Raw genomic sequence first — 24,983 nt, forward strand, 5'->3', positions numbered from 1 at the left:
CCGTGTCTTTGCGTGCGTGCAGACAGCATTTTTTCACTTTCATACTGGATCATTAGGAATTTCTGGTTTTGCATCCAATTTCTATGGCCTCCTATGAATTCCTTTTTCTTTTTACAATATGTTTCACTATTAAGTGACTGCTGCTATAACAGGGCTAGATCTGCCCTGTGCTTTTTATTACGATCCCATTCCACTAGGTTAAATACGTGGGCATGAGTAGTGTGCCGTTTTACAAGATTTTTTTGCTTTTCACTTTCCCAAATGAACTCATTAAAATCTTCACTGGTACACTTCTCAAGCATGAGTTCTTCACGTCCGTTATTAACAAAGGCCTCTAATTTCCTTGTTAAATTCGCCCCATTACGGCAAATTTTCTAGGTCTATTACCCCCACTGCTGACCACCATCCCTGAAGTTTCTCCTTAGGCTGGGGTTTGGCATACATATCAAATGTGACCACCACTATATTATGGTCGTTCAAATGCGTGGTATTGATCTCAAACCTAGTGCACCGCTTATACATCAGTTTCTCTTTATAAAAAATGGGCGGGGCGGGCTTCCAGTCTCCCGAATCCAAACACAGCATCGCAGCACTACTCAGAAACCTCCAATAATTGTGGGTTATCTGAATCATATACAGGAATGATATGTGATTATTCCCGGGTCAGTGTGAAGAAAGAGGGAGAACACAGACAGGTGCAAAGAGGGAGAACACTAAACATATGTATTTGTATCCATAATAAGATTTCAGCAATCAGGTGGGTAGTGATCCAGGGGCAGCAAGTGAGTTTAATTGATTTACCGCCAAATGGTTTCCTGGCAATATTTTTACCAGAGATTTTTTTTACCGATGTTTACCAATTCTTTTACCAATTTGCATTTGCAGGTAGTCACCTCTGGGCCCACTGCAGCTCCCTGTAAATTCCCAACCACCCCACCTCACTAAACTCATTATCCCCTTTCCTAAACTAACCACCTGTTTTTCCATTTTTATATGTTCAGTGAATTTCATAGCAATGATCATTCTGCACTGAACGCAATGTGCAAGTAAGATTCTGCAAAAAAGGATGTGACATACATGAGATTTAAGACACAACGTATCGGTTTCGATTAGAGGACCAGTGTAATGCAGAGGCCTGAAACCTTTGGCTCTCCAGATATTTTGGACTAGAGCTCCCATCTTCCATAACCAGCACATTCAATGGTGAGCCTTAGTCCAGAAGATGCAGAGATTTCGCTGCTAGAAGTGATGCAAAGATCAGTCTATGTGATGCAACTGTATGTTTATAGGGTGCAATAATTAATCTGTGGGCTGCAACACGAATCCCTGAGATGCAACAAACATTACATGGAATTCATACAACAGATGGTGCATTGCATCAATGGTTAGATCAACAATCAATGTTCAGGATGTACCAATCAGTAACTAATGTCATGAAAGGTGCTCTTATAGAGTATCTTCCAGTAAGTGTGAGTGGGGTGCGGCCATCAGTATATGGGAAGAAACACCGGGAGGATAGCTCAGGGGCAACACCTTTGACTTGGAAGTAAGACAACACAAAGCAACACAGCTTTGAAACCCGGTGCCATGCTTAGAGACTGGTCTCTGGTATTAAGCATGTAATAAAAGATTAATTAATTAAAACAACAACCAATATACATATTACAAAATATAATCTACTAGCGTACAGGCCCGTGTACACAGGTCAAAGTGCAGGCTTTCCTCAGCACAGTAGGACCAGCTCCCTCTAGCGGTGACAGCAGGTGAAGCTATGGCTGCATGGAATAAACATACATCCGGCCTGTTATCATTATGTTTAAAGATGGGGTGCAACAATACATATACTGAGATGTAAATAATCACATAGAGGACGCCATCATCAACATGGTATGCAACAATCCAAGGTGTGTATGGGATACAGCAATCAGGTTTATGATGGGGGAGGTGCACTCTGAAGGATCATCATTTGGGATATAACAAGAAGTCTGCGGAAGCAGCAATCAGTGGGATGGGATGCAAGGAGCAATACATGGGATGCAATAATTATAGATAAATCGTGCATGGGATGAAGCATTCGATCTATGGATACAGCACTCCTCCTGCTGTTAAAACTGTGCCTTCAATAGTGACTTGAGAAATGCGTTAAAACCCTGCTCTTCAATAGGGTCGATTAACCTATAATCTTCTGATCTGGCCTCCTCTGCTGCTCTGCTTTCCTCTTACTTGCTGCGCTCTGAGGCCTTAGGGCATGTAGCGCTCCACCTAAAAACTAAAATAAATAAACAAAAAAAATAAACAATGAAGAACTAGCATGTAAGATGCAGCAGATAATCTATGGGTGCAGCAGGACAGCTAGGGAATGTAATATTGAAGGAGCGGTGTACGAGAATTCATCCGCGCATAGATGCCAACATTATCCATTCGGAGGCTCGAATGAAGTCCTGCTTTCAAACTTTGCATTCTGGGGCTTGTAGTTCTGGGTCCCCCAATTATAAAGCCAGGACTACACGTCCCAGAATGAAAAATTAAAACCAGGACTGGATCAGTCTCCCAGATGGAATGGATTTTGTTGGCATGTATATCTATGGGATGCCACAATAAATATAGGGGAGTCAAGAATCCCTTAAGAGATTCATCCGCCAATATGTGGGATTCAAGTATCCCAGAAATGGTGCATGGGGTGTAACTATCCACTTGATATGGTTTAGCACTCGAAGAGTAGCGCATGGAATGAAACAGTCAACATATGAGATGCCGCAGTCAAGGAGCAGTATGTTGGGTGCAGCAGCCAGTGTGGGGTACAACAGTCCAAAAAGCTGGGTAAGCTATGAGAATTATGTTACGGCTATAAGGGGACGTCCGTTAAGTGCACTGATCTACACCATGTGGTAAGAACTGGTCAGGGCTCTTACATGATTGACAAATTCTTCTTGGGGGATATTACCCAGCAAAGATATGAGATTGATCGTGTAACTTATTCCTGGGAGACGGTTCGAGCTCTGCACTTAGATGCGAGTCTCCTGATGAAAGAGAGACCCCTAGCCTCATTGGCATCCCGCGTGTGTATCCCGCCGGAGTCGCGCATCTAAGTGCATCGCTCAAATCTTCACCTGTGCCGGGGAATATCGCCCAAGAAGCATGTGTCTAGGAAACAGGTGAGCAGCCAAGCCCAGCCTGGAGAAGGACCTGTTCAAGGTCAAAACATGTGTTGGCATTTAGGCAAATGGGAATGTATTAGCACTTGGGCAGTTGGAAATTGAAAACCCACCTGCGGGATGTGACATATTAAATCTACAGTGCACCATGAGATAAATCATGATAAAAAAATTGGATCATTGATTTCTATGATACTTATTTGATCAAACTCAGAAGTACTGGAATGACTAAATCAGACTAAGGGCCTCATTAGGAGTTTGCCGGTTCGGTAATAACGTGCCGGTAATTCCATTTACTGGCATGTTATCGCACTGGCAAAGTCCAAGTTTGCTGGTGGGGTGCCGGAATTACCTCCAGGCAAAAGCTGGAGGTAATTCCGCTACCCACCAGCAAAAATAGTTGGTAGTACCAGCACCGGTATTACATGTGCTGGTAATACCAGCAAATGCCACCCATGGAGTCCTATGGGACTCTATGGAATGGTGATTTTCCACCGTTGCCAGCATTCAGAATCCGGCAGTAGTTCTGCTGGCCCGAGTGCCGGTAAAGGTAATACAGATTGCCAGTAAGATACCGGCAACCTTGGAATGAGGCCCTAAGACTTTTTAAAGCAAGAAAGGACACACATTACTTACAATAGGACGAGCGCCAACAGGAGGTGCCATATCTTTGTGTTATCAAAAGCATGGCTCTATGACGCACCAAGCTGAGGAAAACACAGGCGAGAGGCAGGCTGGTTCACAAAGAACATACAGTGAGTAACTCAGACTTGCTCCTAGAGATTAACAAAGAAATTACTGTGAGTAACTCAGGCTTGCGCTTGACTTGCTCCTAGAGATTCACAAAGAAATTACTGTGAATAACTCAGACTTAACTCCCTGAGATTCACAAAGAAATTACTGTGAGTAACTCAGGCTTGCGCTTGACTTGCTCCTAGAGATTCACAAATAAATTACTGTGAGTAACTCAGGCTTGCACTTGACTTGCTCCTAGAGATTCACAAATAAATTACTGTGAGTAACTCAGGCTTACCTATATGCAGATTTGAGGTGTTCCCAATTAAGATCTCAAGGCCAGGTTTAATGCTAATGCTGGTCCTGTTGCAACACTGCCATAATCACACTGCCTGACCATGAGATGGCAAGAGCTGGGAAATGGTGTGATTACCAGGGCATGGGATAGCAGTGCCAGGCAAAGGCCTAATCCCTGAACACAAGGGGTTTTGCCAATATTTGTTTTCAACATGACTTCTATTCAAGGAACAGATAAAAAATCAAGTGTCTGAAGGCACACTTGGTTAAGACATTTGTATTAGAACAGTAGTGCATTTACAACTGCAATGAATCCATCAACGCCCAGCAGACTGCTTAGAAATCACACTGTCAGGCCAAGGCCAAAGTTTGATGTTACTGCTTGAGAGAGCTAGCTCAAAGAGATGCCTGAGGAATGCATGTTGGGGCGATGGGGCAGGTAGGGCGTAAGGCGGGCCTTAGGGATTAGTATGGCCATGGACAGTCAAGCTGAACAACAATGCAATCATTTCAGCAAACGGGTGGCACCTAAGTGGCACCTAGTAGCCAGCAATGAAAACACTTGGCAACCTTATTCTTTCTTCACCAGCTACGACTCACTGATGACACCTAATGAGGCCGAAACATGTCTGGAGTTGCTTGCGTGTTTGGAGTACTGTGTGTAACTATGTCCTCCGTAAAGCGCTTTGGATAAAGTGCTATAGAAATACACCATTATCACAATCCTCATTATCACTGTGGTCTCGTGCAGAAGGGATGCGATCAAGCAGTTCGTGCTGCACTGCCCCTCATGGTGTATAACCTGAATTGTGCATGGTAATGGCCTGGCAGGCTCAAGAAGGATGATCTGGACGCATGCGCAGAGCAATGCCAGAGATTTAGATTGTCAAAGCCTCCCAGCAATCGCGCCTTTTGATTTGCACGTGGCAAATGGGATCATGTGAGAACTCTAGTTTGAATCTCCCAGTCCTATTCTCTACCTTGATGCTTCTGTGTATGGTGGGCAGTAGGGAACACCAGCTGTTGCCCAGCAACCCTACCCTTGCCTAGCATCACAAATAAATATGCCAAGCAGATGATTCGGCCGAAACTACACTGCTCCTGGGCAGGAGGCCCACCTCAAGGCACCAGAAGCCCAAAAAGACAATGCCTGTAGTCACCTGACAGGGGTGGCAACTCAAAGCCAAGCTAGTGCCAGGTGTAAAACTTGGAAGCAAAAGTTCGAAAGAATGATGTTTGAAAAACAAATTTGAAAAGCAAAACTGAGAAAACGATCAAAAAAATCAACCAACCTTTAAATGTGATCAGGAATCAGAGGTTATGTGTTGGAGGGTGGGTTAGGGTGTGCCAACACATTTTAATACTAAAAGAAATCTCATTTAAAAAGAGAAAAGGGACACGGTTTGGGGAAAATAAGGCAGAATGGTCCACATGTAAATTGGGCGAAAATAGGGGTACTTTAAGCATAAACTAAAGAATTGAAATGCGGCACACATACTGAATACCTCTGCACAAAGAGGGGTGATGCAGACAAAAGCCTGGGAATCCCTGACAGCAACTCACAGCAGCTATGCTAGCCCCCCTCTGCTGCACCCTGGCCCCCTCTGCTGCACCCTGGCCCCTCTGCTGCACCCTGGCCCCTCTGCTGCACCCTGGCCCCTCTGCTGCACCCTAGCCCCTTTTACTGCACCCTGGCCCCTTCTGCTGCACCCTGGCCCCATCTGCTGCACCCTGGCCCCTCCGCTGCACCCTGGCCCCTCCGCTGCACCCTGGCCCCCTCTGCTGGCCTCCTCTGCTGCACCCAGGCCCCCTCTGCTGCACCCTGGCCCCTTCTTCTGCACCCTGGCCCCATCTGCTGCACCCTGGCCCCATCTGCTGCACCCCGGCCCCTTCTGCTGCACCCTGGCCCCTCTGCTGCACCCTGGCCCACTCTGCTGGCCCACACTGCTGCACCCAGGCCCCCTCTGCTGCACCCTGGCCCCATCTGCTGCATCCTGGCCCCCCTCTGCCTCACCCTGGACCCCTCTGCTGCACCCTGGCCCTTTCTTCTGCACCCTGGCCCCTTCTGCTGCACCCTGGCCCCTTCTGCTGCACCCTGGCCCCATCTGCTGCACCCTGGCCCCTCTGCTGCACCCTGGCCCCTCTGCTGCACCCTGGCCCCCTCTCCTGGCCCCCTCTGCTGCACCCAGGCCCCCTCTGCTGCACCCTGGCCCCTTCTTCTGCACCCTGGCCCCATCTGCTGCACCCTGGCCCCTTCTGCTGCACCCTGGCCCCATCTGCTGCACCCTGGCCCCTCTGCTGCACCCTGGCCCCCTCTGCTGCACACAGGCCCCCTCTGCTGCACCCTGGCCCCCTCTGCTGCACCCTGGCCACCTCTGCTGCACCCTGGCCCCCTCTGCTGCACCCGCCTTTTCTGATCTTAAATCGATCCACCGGATACCATTCTCCCCTCATCTAGCTTGCTCTATATGCCGCTGCACACCGGATGGAATTAGGCTATCTGAAGCCCACCTGAACCTCCTTAAATAAAATATATTATTTATTTATTTACTTTTTCACAGAATTTATTTTAAAGTGGAGTTCAGTTGAGTACATTTATCACAACAAAACCCTTGAACTTCTGCACACTGGGAATGTCATGACTGGCTTAACTTGGCGCGCTCATGTTGATTTCCTTTATAATTCTAAATCCCCCATAGTGCCATTCTGTATGTCATGGTGAATCCCTTCTCTTATAATGTGTATGTGCTTATCGGCTTCGCAACGGGAATGCGCCGAGATAAGCCGGTCATGACTTTCCCAGTGCGCTGACTTTTAACGGTTTTGTTGCAATACATTTACTCAACTTAACTCCATTTTAACTAAGGTTTTTTCAGGGAATTTAAAGGGTTTTGTTATATAATTTTTTGCTTTGGGCGACGCTGGCCTTGGCCTGTATGTTTTAAAACAGTAACGGGCCACTAGCCATGACCTTCGACCATGCCCACTGTACACTTTAAAACACTTATGGGTCACAAGCAATAGTCTTTGGCCATGCTCGCTGTATATTTTTAAACACTAACTGGACCCATGGGCAGTGGTCGAGGGCTTTGGCCATTCCCACTGTATATTTTAAAACAGTAGAAGGCCACTAGCCATGGCCTTTGGACGTGCCCTTTGTATACTTTAAAACACTAACAGGCCACAAGCCAAGGCCTTCGGCCATGCCCACTGTATATTTAAAAATAAATGTTTTAAAGCACTATCTGGCCACTAGCCATGGCTATATATTTTAAAAGACTTCCAGTCCACTGTCCATGGCCTTCGCCCATGGTCAGTGGCCCCGGCCTTTTCGGCCAAGTCCACTTTGCACCCCCCTACCTTACTGTATCTGTACAAATCATTTTTTTTTGCAGTCACCTTTTTTCAAAACGTTTTCCTAATAACCGCGGCTATAATAAAAATTAACTACAATTGGCTGTGATTATTTGTAAATGTCCGATACCCGTGGTTATCGGAAAAAACAGTGAGAAAATAAATATGTCCATGAACCCCCCAGTCACTCTCCAGGTGCCCCTCTCCTCCTATCATGTTCCCCCCACTCCAACAAAGTTATAGCACCCTCCCTAGCCCTCTCCCATGCCCCCTCAAACCCTTGTTGTTTCGAGTGATGCACTTCAATTCCCAATCTCGTCTTCACTGGTAGCCGTGGTTATCCAGCTGAATAATCGTGGCTAAGGGAAAACATTTGTGCAACAAATTCAGACCATAGCCCACTTACAACTCCCCAATTTAACATGGCGCCCTCTCCTCCCTGGCCCCCCTCACGCCTGTAGCCTGATGCCATTTCATAGATGTTCCTCCTCCAAATACCATTTTTCTGCTTTTTGTTTTCTGGTATTTGCGGTAAAGCTGCAGATGTCTCTAACACTGGGGGGAAAAAGATGGTAGCTTTTTCATTTCTGAAAAGCCTCTCTGCTGCAATGCACCATGGGAGAAGGGAGCACGCCCTTCCCTATCAAATATTTAAAAAACTGCTGGACAGAATAACCCCAATCCACAAAACAACCACAAGTCAATGCTTCATGCCCAGGTTGTTTCGGACCAGGTCCAAAACGGTGCAGCAGTTTTTGCTGTGCTGGTGACCATAGATTTATCTTTTTTGTCTATAGGAAAATGAATGGGGACTAGGCAGAATGTGTTTTTTTGTTTTCTTAATACGTTTTTTATTTTTTAATGGATCTTTCCCAAAATGTCCAGTCGGGGAGGCGTGGGGGGTGCATACAACATTCTGCAAAATGTAATCATCCAAGTCAAAATGGATTAGCAATACATTTATTCGATTTCCTATGGTACTCAGTACTCACCTTAACAATAGTGCAGCACCCGACGCACTATAATATATATATATATACACAAAACATTTGCAATAGCAAACTTTAAATATATATATTTAAAAACAAGGTAAAATCGAAACAGATCTCTTTGGAAAAACCGACAGGGTCAAACGCACCATTGCATGCTATGCTTCTAGTCCTAAAAACCTTATTTGGAGCATTCCTTATGGGGAGTTTCTTAGATTACGCAGACACTTCTCTACTTTACCATCATTTTAAAAAAGTAAAGTCACTGCTACTAGTTTTAGAGATCAAGCATATTCAAAACGAGTGATTGCACGTGCTTATATTAAAGCACGTAACACGAAAAGGGAATCTCTTCTTATGACAGAAAATCAAATTCCAGAATCTAAGAAAAAAAAAATGTGATTAATCCAGATAATAACCTTTGACACCCATTCGGAAAATATAGGAAAATGTGTCACTCGTTATTGCCATGTCTTGAAATAAGATAAGAATTTAGCAAATGTTCTGGCTAAATATCCTAGTATTACCTATTGCATATCTACTTCAGTGAAGGATATGCTTGTTTCTAGTTTTATGGAAAAAGAAAAGAATGATCTGGGGAGTGAGTGGATTAAGGATTCTGGTTTGGGTTGCAACAAATATACGAAATTTAAAGCTTGCAAGTATGCTCATAATTGTACAACTTTTGAACGTATGTTGCCTAAACAGACAGTAAAAATTGGGCCAGCTAGGATACAATTTTGGCACGGGGGGGGGATCTGGGGTTATTCTGTACAGTAGTTGGTAAAATATTTGACAGAAAAGGGGGGTGCCTCTTCTCCCAAAAAATATAGCTATATATCCCATGGTGCTTTGCAGTAGAGAGGCTGAGAGTCTTTTCAGAAATGAAAAAGCAGCCATTGTTTGCAAAAATTCTATTGCTAATAACCTTTGACTTGCTGGATGGATTTGGATAACATTTTCAAAACAAAAGGTCTGTCAAGGATCCCCCCTCACACCTGCAACTGAACATTTTGGCAACAACAAGTTATAAAACTTAAAGTTTATTGCAAAAGCAAAATACCACCGTTTACAGTTTTTAGCCCATTCATTTTCCCATTGCGAAAAAGTGCAGTATTTGAACAGCCCCAGCACAAAAACTGCTGGGCAGATTTGGACCAAATAAGAAACAACTTGGGCACAAAGCGTGGACTTAAATATCTTGACTGGCTTGGGGAAATCCATCCAGTATATTTGAAAATATTTGACAGAGAACGGGGGTGCCCCTGCCCCTTAAAACCTTTATATCGGCCATGGTGCGTTTTACATCAGAGACCTTGAGAGAGAGAAGCCAATAACTTTTGACATGTTGGATGGATTTGGATAACATTTTCAAAACCAATGTTTTGCTAAGGGCCCCCACAAACTGGACATTTTGGGAACAATTTGTTAATAAATAGAAAAGTTATTAAGAAAACATAAAAACTCTGTTTTCAGCCTACTCGCATTAATTTTCTCATAGAGAAAAGGTGCCGTTTGTGAACAGCCACAGCTCGAAAACTGCGATGCAGATTTGGGCCAAAAAAGAAACAATTTGGGCACAAAGCATTAACTTAATTTTTCTTGACTGGTTGAGCCAGTCGTTTTTAAATATGCGATAAAGACTTGGGGGTCCCCGATGTTCCTTAAAACCTTTATATATATTCACCTTGGTGCTTTGCAGCATAGAGGCTTTTCAGAAATGAAAAGTTGCTTTTTGCTCGATGCGAGTCATTCCTGCGATATGACTGGGAGAAGTCACAAATGAAAGAACTCAAAACGCTATTTGGAGGAGGAAAAGGGATGCCATCAAACTTTGGAATGAACTCCCCCATGACCTTACATAGTCTAATAACGTTCTCGACTTCAGAAAGAGACACTCCTTTGGGAACACTGATTGTTTTGAATGACAGCAATTAGATAGCCTGGCCGTAAGCGCTATGTAAATACCAATAGCAATAGAAATCATTTCAGGCTAGAGGTTGGGAGTGGGAAAGAAGACACCATGTGAAGTTGGGGATTTATGGGTGAGTTAAGGAGCCATTAACAAGTAGAAAATGATTTATCAGGGGAAGACCGCAAGGAAACTAAGTTAAAGCAAAACCCTTGAAATTGAGTGAAAACCATTTGTTAAGAGACTGTTAAGGGGATCAGATTAAATGCAACAAAACCCCGGAAATTCAGCAGTCGCATTTCAATCAAGTCCACCTTGGAAAACAGAAATGTGTCATATAAACCAAACAGTGATGAGGTAACGGCCAGGAGAGGGCCAGGGAGAACAAAAGCAATTGAGTGTAATGTAGAGACCGTGGAAAGAGGAGGGGGCACTTGGTGAGTGCCTGTGAGGACAGGGAACAGTTTGAGATTTAATAGCATTATCGGAGGAATACCGGGGAACTCATACGGGCATGGGTAGTTCAATGTCGCTGTATGTGTAGTTTGTTGCCATTATCGAGGGAAATGTAGCAATTATAGTGTGTACCATTTTTTATTAAAAGCACTGAAGTAACATACAACAACATTCAGGGGCAGCCTGAAATCCACACTAATTGTAACACCACTAACACTACATATATATATATATATATATATATATATATATATATATATATATATATATATATATATATATGATTTTGTGTCCATGCCAAAAACCTAGATTGCCATGACTACGCAAATGATCTCCACCAGGATTGGGAAACAGAGGTTGCGTATTAGAAATGGCACGATTGCAGCGCCTCTATTGCAGATTTTTTTGGCTAACCAAATATAGTGGATCTAGCTAGCAAGTCCTATAGTGGACAGTTTTTAGAAAGTTATTTGGGAGGAAATGTGATGCCCGAGTACCTTAGGTCTTATCATCACAGTTATACCATATGAAGATATATGGCCATCAAAATGTATTTAATGCTGACTATGGAAATTATGGGAGGTCGGATTGGCATTCAATGCAAAATAGATTTTGTCGTATTTGTGGCGAATTGAATATAGAAAACATAAGGCATCTTTTAATAGAGTGTAAGCGTTTAAAGAAGCTGGGGCAACAAAACCTCTGCAAATAAAATAATGAGATAGAAAGTTGTTGTATGCAAACGCTGTGGTATAAATTTCTTCAAGGTAATGATTTTGGGGGTCATTACGAGTTTGGAGGTAGCCATGGTGCTATTAGTGCATCATCCTGTTTGCAGGGCCCACCATACTCTGTGCTGTCCAACGTGGGGAGGAGAGCTGACTCAGCCACCTTGATCCTTTAGACCAGTCGGCACCCCAAAGCCCAACGCCCTCTCGAGCCTCCACCGGCAGTTATGTCCCCACCAAAAGGGAAAAACAAGACCACCATCATGGAGTCCTTTGCCACAGCTAAAACCAAGGGAACAAAGGTAGGTCGACAATGAGGTTGCCACTGACCGGGCATCCCCGGATGCAAGCAACAGAGACAGGCCAGTGCTGAAGGCCATTGCTGGGCTGTGCTCTTTTATAGACATGAAAATAGAGGAGGTAAAAACTGACATGCAGCTGATGCACCAAGACATATGCAATCTCACGGAGCACGTAAACATTACAGAGTCTGGGCAGTGAGAAAGCATGGAAACGTTGAAAGACATACAGGCCAGGGTCCAGGAACTGGAACAAAGAAATAAAGTCCTTGAGGAAAGGGCGGAAGAAGCTGAAGGCCGGTCCAGGTGCAACAAGTTGCACCTACTGGGTATTCCTGATGCAATGGAGGGCACCAACCCAACAAACTTTGTGGAAACCCTGCTACAACAAGAAATAGGTGCAGGCCACCTTTCCCAAGGGTTTGCGGATGAAAGAGCCCACAGGACCTTGCAGAAGAGGCCGCCGCCAGGGTCACACCCATGCCCGATAATAACAAGGATCTTGAACTTTCAAGATGGGGAAATCATACTGCGCTACTCACGGGAAGGGGGCGAAATAAGAAGGGACAATGCCAGAATTGCAATATACCCAATTTATACCCCAGCTGTACAAAGAGCAAGAAACTCCTTTGTTCCAATCAAAGCTAGACTGCAGCATCTAAACCTCAAGTACATGCTGATGTACCCTTCCAGGCTGAAGGTGATATACAAAGGGAGAGCGATATTCCTGGAGACGCTAGCGGCGCCAAACATTTGGTTGGAGCACAACAACATGGCGGAGGACAAAGTAACCACAAAGTAGGCTGAATCACCGGGATGAAGAGGGTGGCACACTGAAGAACATAGACGGACGCCCACAACTACGACAACTAAGCTGGGCTCACCCGATGGACGGGAGCACTGTCTAGCCATCTGGCATGAGCCAACGATACTTCCCCCTGTGAAAAACCTGGTGCCGGCCTGTTGCCGAAGCACCGTTACCCGCTGAAGATGCCCTGGATGGGACAAGACGGAGCGGGGGCACCCGAGCGTTGCCTACTCTGCGCAACTGCTGGGTGGAGTTGGTTAAGTTCATTTTGTTACTGTTCGACATGTTGTACAGTCTTCACAGCTGTAGAGACATTGAAGCAGATGGCGCTGGACAGGGTAAGCCAGGTTCCATTGATCAAGGATGGCAGCTGACATTAAGGTGCTGACATGGAACGTCAGGGGGATGGGCACCTATTTGCGCAGGAACATGATTAAGTCCTACCTGAGGAGAAAGAAAGTCTCCATAGCATTGCTGCAGGAAACCCACCTCACTGTTGAAAGCAACAGCAAAGTGGAGGAACACTGGGGAGGGCAAGGCTATGGAACAGCATACTCTAAATATGTGCGGGGTGTACACGTGGATAGACAATGCTGTGACTTTCCGGCTGTTCACAAAAGAGGTGGACACAGAGGGGAGGTACCTGATACTTAGGGGGAGCATCGAACAAACTGAAATCTGCATTGTTAACTCTTACCTCCCTAATTGCGGGACATCAGCGTACCTGACCAAGCTGGGTGCCAAATTAACCCCATACAGGGATTGCTTCTTCCTATGGGGGGGGACTTTAATTGTGTTCGAGACCCAGATCTGGATAGGTACAGCCTGCCAACACAAAGGGCAGGGCCAACTCACTCATCACTGAATGGAATGATAGGGAACATGGGCCTGTCAGAGGTGTGGAGAGAGTTGCACCCAGAGAGCAAATAATTCTCTTATTTTTCGTCCCCCCCATGAGCTCTATACCAGAATAGATCTACTGATAGATAGGATTCATCTGCCCCAAGTAGAATCAGCAGCATATCTGGGTAGAACAATATCTGACCACTCGCCATTGATCATGGAGTGGAGGACAAGGGGCCCAAGGTCACCCATACCACTATGGCGTATGCCGACGGATACGCTAACAGATTGCTCCCTCAGGGAGGAGCTCCGGAGCAAGATAACAGAGTACATGGACAACAACGTGGGGAGTGTAAAAGGCTGGGACACAGTCTGGGAAGCGCTGAAAGTAGTAGTCAGGGGGGGAAGTGCTAGCCAGCGCTGGGGGCATCAGAAAGTCATTAAAAATTGACCTAGAGGTGGGTGACGAGAAGATCAGGCAGCTGGAGGCTTGTGCCCTGAACACCAGGAAGGTGGAAAAAGAATTATCAGCAATCAGAGATGACTGTCAAAACACCTGGGCAAGGCTGGCTAAGTTTGACTATGTCACAAAGTCTGCTAGAGCACACTCGGAGGACGACAAACCAGGCAGACTATTATCATGGCTGGTTACGGAAATCAAAGATTAAGCGGGCTTGGTGCAGCCATCACAAGCCGCGATCAATGAAACATTTAAAAGCTTTCATTCCCAACTGTACCGCCACCAAACACTAATACCTCAGGGGGCATACAGGACCCACTGGAAGAAATAGGACTCCCATCATTGGATGATGCCTCGCGGGAACTGTTAAGTGGGGAGCTAACAATTGAAGATATAAGAGAGGCAATTAAGTCATTAGCTACCAGCAAGACACCTGGGAGTGACGGGTTTCCCCCCCAAGTTCTATAAGGCGTACAATACAGAGCTAGCCCCAGCCCGTCATGAAGTATTCAAGGAGGCCTATGAATCAGGAATTCTGCCGAAGAGCATGAGGGAGACGCTAGTGGTCCCGATACCCAAGCTGGGGAAGGCGGCAAATGAGTGTGGGTCATACAGGCTGCTAGCAATGTTAAATTATGACATCAAGATTCTGACAACCATATTGGCTAAGCGTCTATCGAAGGTCATAGGGGCCATAGTGCATGGGGTCCAGAATGGGTTTATACCAGGCCGAAGCATGGCAGCAAACCTGCGCAGGCTGCAACACATCATCGCACAAACAACGAACTCGAAAGAGTCATATGCAGTGATCTCCCTAGATGCCATAAAGGCATTTGACTCAATATATTGGGAATGGCTAATTTCTGTCCTGAGGCACAATGGACTGGGTGAGTACTTCATTAGGAGGATTAAGATTCTCTACGAGGCACCAGTTGCCAGGGTCAAGACTGGTAGAGTAGTATCAGCGCTGTGGGACATACAAAGAGGCACCAGACAAGGCTGCCCGCTGTCACCAATGCTCTACATCTTGGGGCTAGAGCTGATAGCCATATACATTAGGAAACAATTTTTCGATGCGGGCATCAGGGTGGGGAGAGCGTATCATGTCATCTCACTATATGCCGACGACGTGCTAGTGTACTTAAGGGACCCACACCTCAACACACCAGTGATCCTAGAGGTACTGGAGAACTTTGCAAAGGTATCAGGTATCTCCTTCAGCAAGGAGAAATTGTGCATATTTCCACTAGCGGGACTGGCAGGGAGAGGGAAGAGGACGTTACGAAGGTGGGGATGAAATGGAAATTACACAAATTACGGTACCTAGGGGTGAATATATGGCATACACCCGAACAGATGCATGGGGCAACACTCTATTAGCGGTGCAGGGCCTCAGGAAGTCCATGAAGTTTTGGTCCAAATTGCCACTATCGGTAATGGGTAGGGTTGCCATTGCTAAAATGATAGTCCTACCAAGGTTCCGATACTTTTCCCACAATGTGCACTACTACATACCAGCCTCCTTTTTCAGATTATTAGAAAAACTAATGAGAGAGCTGCTATGGGGTCGGAACAGACACAGGTTATCCCTCAACACACTAACACTCCCACACAGAATGGGAGGAGTTCAACTACCAGACCTGGAAAGATATTTCCTAGCGGCACAACTAAGCTTTGTGGCCAAATGGCTTGCGGACGGGACCAGCTCGAAAACGGGATTGTTAAGACAGCTAATAGCGCCGGTGCACCTAAAGGAAGCGCCGTCGGTACTGCTGAGGTGTTTAGGGGAGGCCCCAATGATAATAAAGTTGGGTAAGAGGGTTTGGAGCAGGGCACAAAAGCTATTGGGACATGAACATCCCTACTCCCCTGAGACCCTGATCACGGCCGATGTCTGTGCAGACACGACAGACCCGGCAGTGGTTAGACAATGGGATAAGGAACCGTATCTACACATGGGAGGACACATACGAGGAAGGGGTCTTCAGGGAATTTGAAACCATGGTAGAGACAGAGGGCTGCCCAATGGTCAATTCTTATGGTACCGCAAGATCAGAAAGGTGGCCAAACGGAAGTGGAGGGGGTGGCCAGAGGAACAAGAGGGGGACCCAATGCTAACACTGCTACATAACCTTGGGCACGGGTGGAAGCCAGTGTCTAGACTTTATAACCAGCTTGCAGATAGACCCAACCCTAAAAGTGACAGGCTGAAGCAGTGGTGGGAGACAGACTTGGGAACCAGCATATCGGAGAAGGAATGGGAAAGGATACTAGCATATCCCCGGGAAGTGTCCAGGAATGCTAGATACCGGTTGATCCATCTGAATGTCCTCTATAGAACCTATATGACTCCCAGCAGAATAGCCAAATTTAGCGGCACCACAAACCCATTATGTCCTTAGAGCGGGTCGGAGGGCGCGGGCATGATGCATATGTTCTGGGGGTGCCCGAAGATACAGCGCTTCTGGGCCAAGATAGAACAAGCTTGTAGGCAGGCAGGCAGGGGTGGTGCGATATGAATCGACACCAAAGGAATGTCTCCTGGGGGCCTACCCAAGAATAAACAAAGTCAGGCACGTAATTAAATTCATGGACATGGTGTGCATGCTGGCTAAGAGGACTATTGCAATGGCGTGGAAATCGGCAGGGGGCCCACAGTGTGCCAGATGGCACAGAGACCTAGAGCACTGGACAGGAGCAGAAACCGAGGTATGGGGTGATGGAGTAACCAAAGAAGAGGGGGCGCTAGCCCTGCTTATGAGGCCTAGAAAGCTTTAACTCGGGACATGTTTCACCCATCCGATGATAAACCCCCGTGAATAAGCAGAGAGGACGCCTCATGAGACACAGATTGTTATCAGCCGGGCCTCAAGATCCGCTAGACTACACTATCACGCCAAGGTCACAGGCCAACTAGGACACCCCTAGAACAGGAATGTTTCAGGAAATAAAGTAGGGCGCCAACACGAGGAGAAATAGAAGTGAAGACTGTTTGTTGTTTGTTGTTCGTTGTTATTACACAGTTGCTTGCATATGCTGATCTGTTCATATGTGCCTACACGTCAATGATAGAAAATTGAGCAGCGGAATGTTAAATGTACATTAAAAATGGCAATAAAGACATTTAAAAATAAATATTATGTTTGAAATGACTGAAATAGATCTACCATGTAGTTCCCAGGCAATTAAGTATTGTAATTGTTTACTAATACATGAAATTCAAACCATTTGTATAATGTTACATATTTTTATTTTAAACTTTACAAGTTGATTAGTGCTACAGATGAATGCTCCATGTGTAAACATATCATACTTCGGTATCAGTCTATTGTTCCATGTTATGTTATTATTATTGTTAAATTAAATTAAATAAAATAGGCATCAATGAGGTCAACAAAACTATTCTAACTTATTTAATCAGTAATGTCAAATTTGATGTAATTATTGATCTCATCAGTGATGTCATGTATGATGTAATTAGTGATTTCACCAGTGATGTCATCAGTGATGTTATCTTTCATGTCATCATTGTGGTCAGAGGCCGGGAGGACAGCTCATGTGCAACGTGTGGGTCTTGAAAGCAAGACAACGCATAGCAACGCAGGTTTGAACCCCAGGCTCGCACTTAGAAACTGGTCCCCAGTATTACGCTCATTATAAAAAAAATATATATAATTATATAATACACTTCTGCTGCGCAGCAGGGGGCGCATAGTTAAAGTGGACTTGCTCGAAATGTGATTGCTGAATTTCAGGGGTTTTGTTGTGTTAAATTTAATCACCTTAACATTCTCTTAACCAAGATTTTCTTTTGCTGAATATATATATTCACTGAAAAAAATGTAGTTAAAGTTTAGTTAAGTTGTCCATATTTATTGCAACAAAACCCTTGAAATTCAACGCATTTGGGAAGTCATGACCGTCTTAACTCGAGGTGCATTCCCATTGATGTTCCCCATAATGCCATGTCCCCCATAATACCATTTTGTACGTCATTGTAAATCCCTTATCTTAGAATATGTATGTGTTAATGGGCTTTGCAATGGGAACGTGCCGAGTTAAGCCAGTTATGAATTCTTAAATGCTCTGAATTTTAGGGGTTTTGTTGCAATAAATCTGTGCAACTTAACTAAACTTTAACTAACATTTTTCCAGTGAATTTCAAGTGTTTTGTTATACCATAATTTTACCACGCCACTAACAATGGCCTTCGGCTGTGCCCACTGTGTATTTTACAACACCACCAAGTCACTAGCCAAGGCATTTGGCCGGGCCTACTGTATATTTGACAAAACAATATGAATCCACTAGCGATGGCCTTTGGCCATGTCCACTGTACATTTTGCAACATTACCAGGCCACTAGCCATGCCTTTGGCCATGGCCAGTGGCAATGGCATTCGGCCACGCCCACTATATATTGTACAACATTACCAAGGCACTAGCCATGGCCAGTGGCCACAGCCTTCGGCTGTATCTACTGTATATTTTAGATCATTACCAGGCCACTAGCCCTGGCCAATGGCCACGACCTTTGGCTGTGACTTCAGTATATTTTACAACACTACCAACATTCACCCGTTCCCACTCTATTGTTCAAAACACTGCCAGACCACTGATTGTTCACCCCCTACCTCACTGTAGCTGTAAAAATAATTTTAGATGTTTTCCCCATAACCGTGAGTATATTCACAATGTACTACGGATAGCCGCAGTTATTTGTAGTTGTTAGATACCTGCAGTTATCAAGAATAACAAAAAATGCTTCACTGCCCTTCCAGGCACTCAGCCAGTGCCTTCCCCCATCTGTGCCTGCTCCCACACTGCCCTCAAGGCATCCTCGCCTCCCCAGCACTCTCCCATTCCCCCACTTGTTTCCATGTGACGTACTTTCATTTCCGCTCATGTTTTCTTATGTAGCTGTGGTTATCCTTCTGTCTACCTGCAGCTATGGGAAATCGTTCATGCTCTTAACTTGGTCACTAGCCCACCTCCAACTCCCAAATTTGACATGGTGCCCTCTTCCCTACCCACTTCTCCGCAACCTCTAGCCTGATACCATTTCACTGTTTTTCCACCTCCCAATGGCATTTTTCTGCCTTGTTTCCATTTACGGGTAACCGTGGGAATTCCGGCAGTTATCCCTTGCACCGGGAAAGAAAAATTGAGTCTTTTTAATTTCTGAAAAGCCTCTCTGCTGCAATGCACCATGGGAGAGATCTCTATAATTTTGGGAGAAGGGAGCACCATCTTCTCCGTCAAATATTTAAAAAGTATTGGTGCAATAACCCTAGACCCGCATAGGATCACGAGTCAACGCTTTGTGCCAAAGTTGTTTCCTACCTGGTCCAATTTCGTCCAGCGGTTTTCGCTGCGCATGTAAGCAGAACCTGACCTTTCTTGTCTATGGGAAAATTAATGGGGACTAGGCCGAAACAGTGTTTTTTGTTTTCTTAATAACTTTTTTTTTTTTTAACAGATCTTTCCCAAAATGTCCAGTCTTGGGAGGAGGATGGGGGGTGGGGGGCAGTGTGGGTGATGCGAGTACAATTTTGTCTGCAAAATTTCAGCCAAATTCATCATACTAGTCAAAAGTTATTAGCAATTCATTTTTTTAAATTTCCTATGGTACTCAACATGCAACTTAACTATAGTGCGGTGAGCGCACTATAATATATTGGACACAATGACAATGATAGCGGCGCTCCTAGTACATCAGCACGGTGATGGTGTTCTGTTATTCCACACGGTGCCTAGAAGTTATTCGAGGAGCGCTACACTGGTAATGCATTAAATGAGTCATCTCATGGCTGTCCGTGCTGACCATGTTTTTTTAACTAGTTCCTGTAATCTTATCTCCCGACTTCTCGATAGACAGAGGGCTTCCTTTTTTTCTTACACGTTGCTGCAATTTTGAAAACTGTATCTTTTTCACTTTTTATCATAACATCCTTTTCCGGTTTGCAAACTTGTTGGACTATTCTGTTGCATTATTCATTGCAACACAAATGGTCTTCCAACAATACGAAAGCCTCGTTTCCTGTCTTCTGGCCACAGACGCTCCAGGGAGACAAGAGAGCCTCACTGGTGCAAGTGGCGTGAGATCTAATCAAGGCAGATAACAGTCACTTTCCCAGGGTGTAAGTACATAAAACAAGGTTCAAACTAGGCATTGGCTGGAGTGCAGCGCCTAGAGTCAGCTCATTGTTCAATAAGCACTCTATAGATGCATACACTGAGCTCAGCTGGTCACGTTCTCGGGGCTGGGTGGCAGAAGAGCCGTTCTGATGCTTAAATTGCCATTCGTAGAACCAGGACAGCTGACATCGAATGACGCGGGGAGGGGAGGCGGCATCCTAGTACAGGCACATCCTGCACCACAGCAGGGGGCTCAACCTGGACACCTGGGGGAAGGGGGGTATGGTACACTAGTACTGGCATGGTCTGCACCACAGCGGGGGGGCTCAACCTGGACACCTAGGGGGACCATGGTACACTAGTACAGGTACGGACTGGACCACAGCCGGGGGCACAACGTGGACACCTGGGGGGGGGAGGGGCATGGTACACTAGTACTGGCATGGCCTGCACCACAGCAGCGGGCTCATCCTGGACACTTAGGGGGGACAGGGTACACAAGTACAGGCCTGGCCTGCACCAGGAGGGTACTGGCTAACTGTAGCACATGGATTCTCCGTCACCATCAAAAGGGGGTGGGGGGCGCAGAAACTTTACTGCAGCTATTGTTTTCCAGCATAAGAGGATTTTCACACATTCACAGGCATCTTTGAACATTAGTGCAGGGACGGCCCGCCTGCACCACAGCACGTGGATCAGCGTGATGGCTGGGGCAAGGGTCCTGCTTCATCAGCGCAGCGATGGATGGAGCAAGGGTCCCGCTGCTTTACTGCAGCAATGGCTGAGCAAGGATCTGATGCATCACCGCAGCGATGGCTGGAGCAAGGGTCCTGTTGCATCACTGCAGCGATAGCTGGAGCAAGGCTCCTGCTGCATCACTGCAGTGATGGCTGGAGCAAGGGTCCCACTGCATCACCACACTGATGGCTGGAGCAAGGGTCCCACTGCATCACTGGAGTGATGGCTGGAGCAAGCATCCCGCTGCATCACTGCAGCGATGGCTGGAGCAAGGTTCCTGCTGCATCACTGCAGTGATGGCTGGAGCAGGGATCTGCTGCATCACCGCAGCAATGGCTGGAGCAAGGGTCCTGCTGCATCACTACACTGATGGCTGGAGCAAGGGTCCTACTGCATCACCACACTGATGGCTGGAGCAAGGGTCCCACTGCATCACTGCAGTGATGGCTGGAGCAAGCATCCCGCTGCATCACTGCAGCGATGGCTGGAGCAAGGTTCCTGCTGCATCACTGCAGTGATGGCTGGAGCAGGGATCTGCTGAATCATCGCAGCAATGGCTGGAGCAAGGGTCCTGCTGCATCACTACACTGATGGCTGGAGCAAGGGTCCTGCTGCATCACTGCAGCGATGGCTAGAGCAAGGGTCCTGCTGCATCACTGCAGGGATGGCTGGAGCAAGGGTCCTGCTGCATCACTGCATCGATGTCTGCAGCATGGACCCTGCTGCAACACTGCAGTGATGGCTAGAGCAAGGGTCCCTCTGCATCACCGCAGCCAGGGCTGGAGCAAGGGTCCCCCCGGCTTCACCGCAACGATAGCTGGAGCAAGGTTTCTGCGGCATCACTGTAGCAATGGCTGGAGAAAGGGTCCTGCTGCATCACTGCATTGATAGCTAGAGCAGGGGTCCTGCTGCATTACCGCAGCAATGGCTAGAGCTATGGTCCCACTGCATCACTGTAGCGTTAACTGCAGCAAGGGTCCTGCTGCATCACCACAGCGATGACTGCAGCAAGGGTCCTGCTGCATCACTGCAGCAATGGCTCTAGCAAGAATCTGCTGCATCACTGGAGTGATGGCTGGAGCAAGGGTCCCGCTGCATCCCCGCAGTGATGGCTGAAGCAAGGGAGCCTCTACATCACTGCAGTGATGACTGGAGCAAGGGTCTCGCTGCATCACCACAGCGATGACTGCAGCAAGGGTCCCCCTGCATCACCGCAGCAATGGCTGCAGCAAGGGTCCCGCTGCATCACTGCAGTGATGACTGCAGCAAGTGTCCCACTGCATCACTGCATCGATGGCTGGAGCAAGGGTCCCGCTGCATCACCGCATTGATGGCTGGAGCAAGGGTCCCGCTGCATCACTGCATCAATGTCTGGAGCAAAGGTCCCTCTACATCACCCCATCAATGGCTGGAGCAAGGGTCCCGCTGCATCACCGCAGCGATGACTACAGCAAGTGTCCCGCTGCATCACTGCATCGATGGCTGGCGCAAGGGTCCTCCTGCATCACTGCATCGACTACGGCAAGTGTCCCGCTGCATCACCGCATCGATGGCTGGAGCAAGGGTCCCGCTGCATCACTGCAGCGATGGCTGGAGCAAGGGTCCCGCTGCATCACCGCATCGATGGCTCTTGAATCACCGCCTTGGGGGACACGAGTATAGTGATGACTCCTGAACTTCCATGGGGGGAGGGGAGAGGGTTCTAGTGAATTAGCAGTGACAGATCCTGCACCAGTGCTTTGGGCACAATGATCCAGGGGTCGTTTCACATCAATGTGTCATACGTGCCCCTGATCAGAGAATCCTGGGGTGGGTGTGAAATTTGACGATTCTACGAATGAACGGCTTAGTCTTAATTACCCATTAAGTGGCATAATTAATAATGCGCCAGCAGAGGGCAGGAGTGCGAGAAAGTGGTGGCAGAGTAAACGCACAACAGCAGTGGTCGAAGAGGGCGGGAGCGTTTGGGAGTGGTACTCCTCTACTTTTTTTTAATTAAGTTTTACTGTTCCTATACTTTTATTTTTTAAAAGAAACTGTCCCGCGATGGTTTCATTTTAAAATAAAAGCGTAGTAAGAAGTTGAAACTTGCACTTCAGTGCACTGCACTGAACGTTCCCTTAAACAGCAGGCGCATGTGTTTAGGGGTGTGTATGTCATGTGGGAGGGGCTGTGGTGGAGGAGTTTGTGGGGAACGGGGACAGGCCAGCAGGGAACATAGTTCTACGACTTCTTTTCGTGCACTTTGACCGCTGCACAAAGGATGGAGTGTAGTAAAGAAACCCACAAGTATGGTAGTGAGCTAGCGTACACCGCAAGTGCTCTTGGCGCTAAATAATTGCCCTTCTCCGAAAAACGCTTCCTTTCAATTCATTTTTGCACCAGGGCAATGTTTCCCCTTTGCCCTCATGCAAAAGTGCATTGGAAATACATGTTTTTTGCACTATGGCAATGTTTGCTCTAGTGCTTATTAGACTTGCACTCGTGCTTGGTTTCTGTAATACTGGTATGTGCCCACAGCACCAAAATAACGGGTAACCTTCACGGACGAGGGGGCCGAGTTCTGCCGGGTTTCACACCTGTGATCTGCAGGTTGCACAGCGAACGCTGCAGGAAGAGCTAAACCCGCCAAGCTACCTGAAAACCAAAATGTCTCTGGAGAAAGGACTGTGGAAAGGAGACATACAGCGGGGACTTGCTCAGGGAAGTGGGTGAGTTTGTTCGTGAGTGGGTGAGTGGCTGGGCGAGCAAGGAAACGAGTGAGTGATGTGATGAGTGGGAGAGTGAGCTAGTGAGTGGATGAGTGATTTGATCAGTAAGAAAGACTCAGTGAGTGAGTAACGTAGTGAGAGGATGAAGTAGTGAGAGTGTCACTAAACCAATGAAACGCCGGGCGTTGGAGTGATTTTAGAGGGGGGGGGGGCAAGGGTGTGTGTGCCCCCCTGACTCCCAACTCTCGTGGCTCACCATGCTGTCCCGTTCATTTGGCAGGGGCCCCTTTCCTTTACATGGCATATGGACCCCCCAACATTGTCGGCAAAGTGACTCCACCGGCGAATGCCTCGTATATAGCGCATAATGCCAGCACTTGGCGCTGGATAGCTCGTAAACTGAACAGAAGGGGGTAGAATATACTCACTCGCGGAGGACTGATGCTGCCATCCTGCGGTCCATGAGATAGGGTCTTCGGATTCTTGTGCAGAGATCGGGCCGGGGGTCCAGCTCACTGCATCTGACCTCCCTTGGTTCCGCACGGCGCGGCGGTCTGGAGGCGGTACACCCCGAGGGTCTGGGGGCTTTGAGTAGCACCCCTGGGCCGGTGCACAGGGCTGGGAGCTGCTGCCCGGAGACAGATGGTCAGGCAGGTGGTGGAAGTGGCGAGGGGCGGTGACCGTTCTGCCTCCTGGGTTTCTCCAGCGCCTCCTCCCCGGCCCAGCCTGCCGCCTCTCACGGGCTCCTGTCTGCGCGGCGCTGGGAGGATGCGCCCGGTCTGCGCGGCGCTGGGGAGGATGCGCCCGGTCTGCGCGGCGCTGGGGAGGATGAGCTTAGCACTTATCACCCCGGTCCTCTCTCCGCCCCACGGCCCCTCCCCACACACCATTACGCACTTCGCATCTCTCCCCTCCTCCGACGGAACTGAACTCCCTCTTGACTTTCAGCTGCCCGAGTCTGGCGCCCTCGCACTTGCTCCTTCCCTCCCTTAATGTCTCCCCATCTCTCTATCCCTCGCCCTCACGTTCTCCCTTTCTCCCTTTCTGAATGTCCATACCCCCACTCCATCGTCTTTACCCCTCATTCTCTGGTTACCCCCTCTCTTATCCCCCTCTCTTTCTCCTCTGCCCCTTCTCGCCACCCTCTCCATATCTTTATATCTCTCTCCCGCGCTCTCCTTTCCTCTCTGAATAGTTTCTTTCTCGCTTCATGTCTCCTTTGCTCTCTGAATAATGCCTCTCCCTCTTTCGCCCTCGTTCTCTCGCTTCCCCCCCCCCCTTTCCTCTCTAAATCATTTCTCGTTTCCTCTCTCTTCCTTTTTCTCTGGGAATCACTTCGCCCTCTCTTCCTCTCTGAAAAA

The 24,983-nt window shown here is 47.2% G+C and overlaps 1 protein-coding gene across 1 annotated transcript in view; it reads right to left on the bottom strand.

Annotated features, from left to right (window-relative positions):
* The window catches only part of GPBAR1 (G protein-coupled bile acid receptor 1), an 81,532-nt gene extending 56,875 nt beyond the window's left edge, over nt 1-24,657 (bottom strand). The window contains exon 1 of the mRNA XM_069616826.1: nt 24,051-24,657. The gene's annotated coding sequence lies outside the window, so the exon portion shown is untranslated. The remainder of the gene's footprint in view (nt 1-24,050) is intronic.
* Nucleotides 24,658-24,983: the final 326 nt, after the last annotated feature.

Source organism: Ambystoma mexicanum, chromosome 9, assembly GCF_040938575.1.
Source record: "Ambystoma mexicanum isolate Mex_15411 chromosome 9, UKY_AmexF1_1, whole genome shotgun sequence".
NCBI lineage: Eukaryota > Metazoa > Chordata > Amphibia > Caudata > Ambystomatidae > Ambystoma > Ambystoma mexicanum.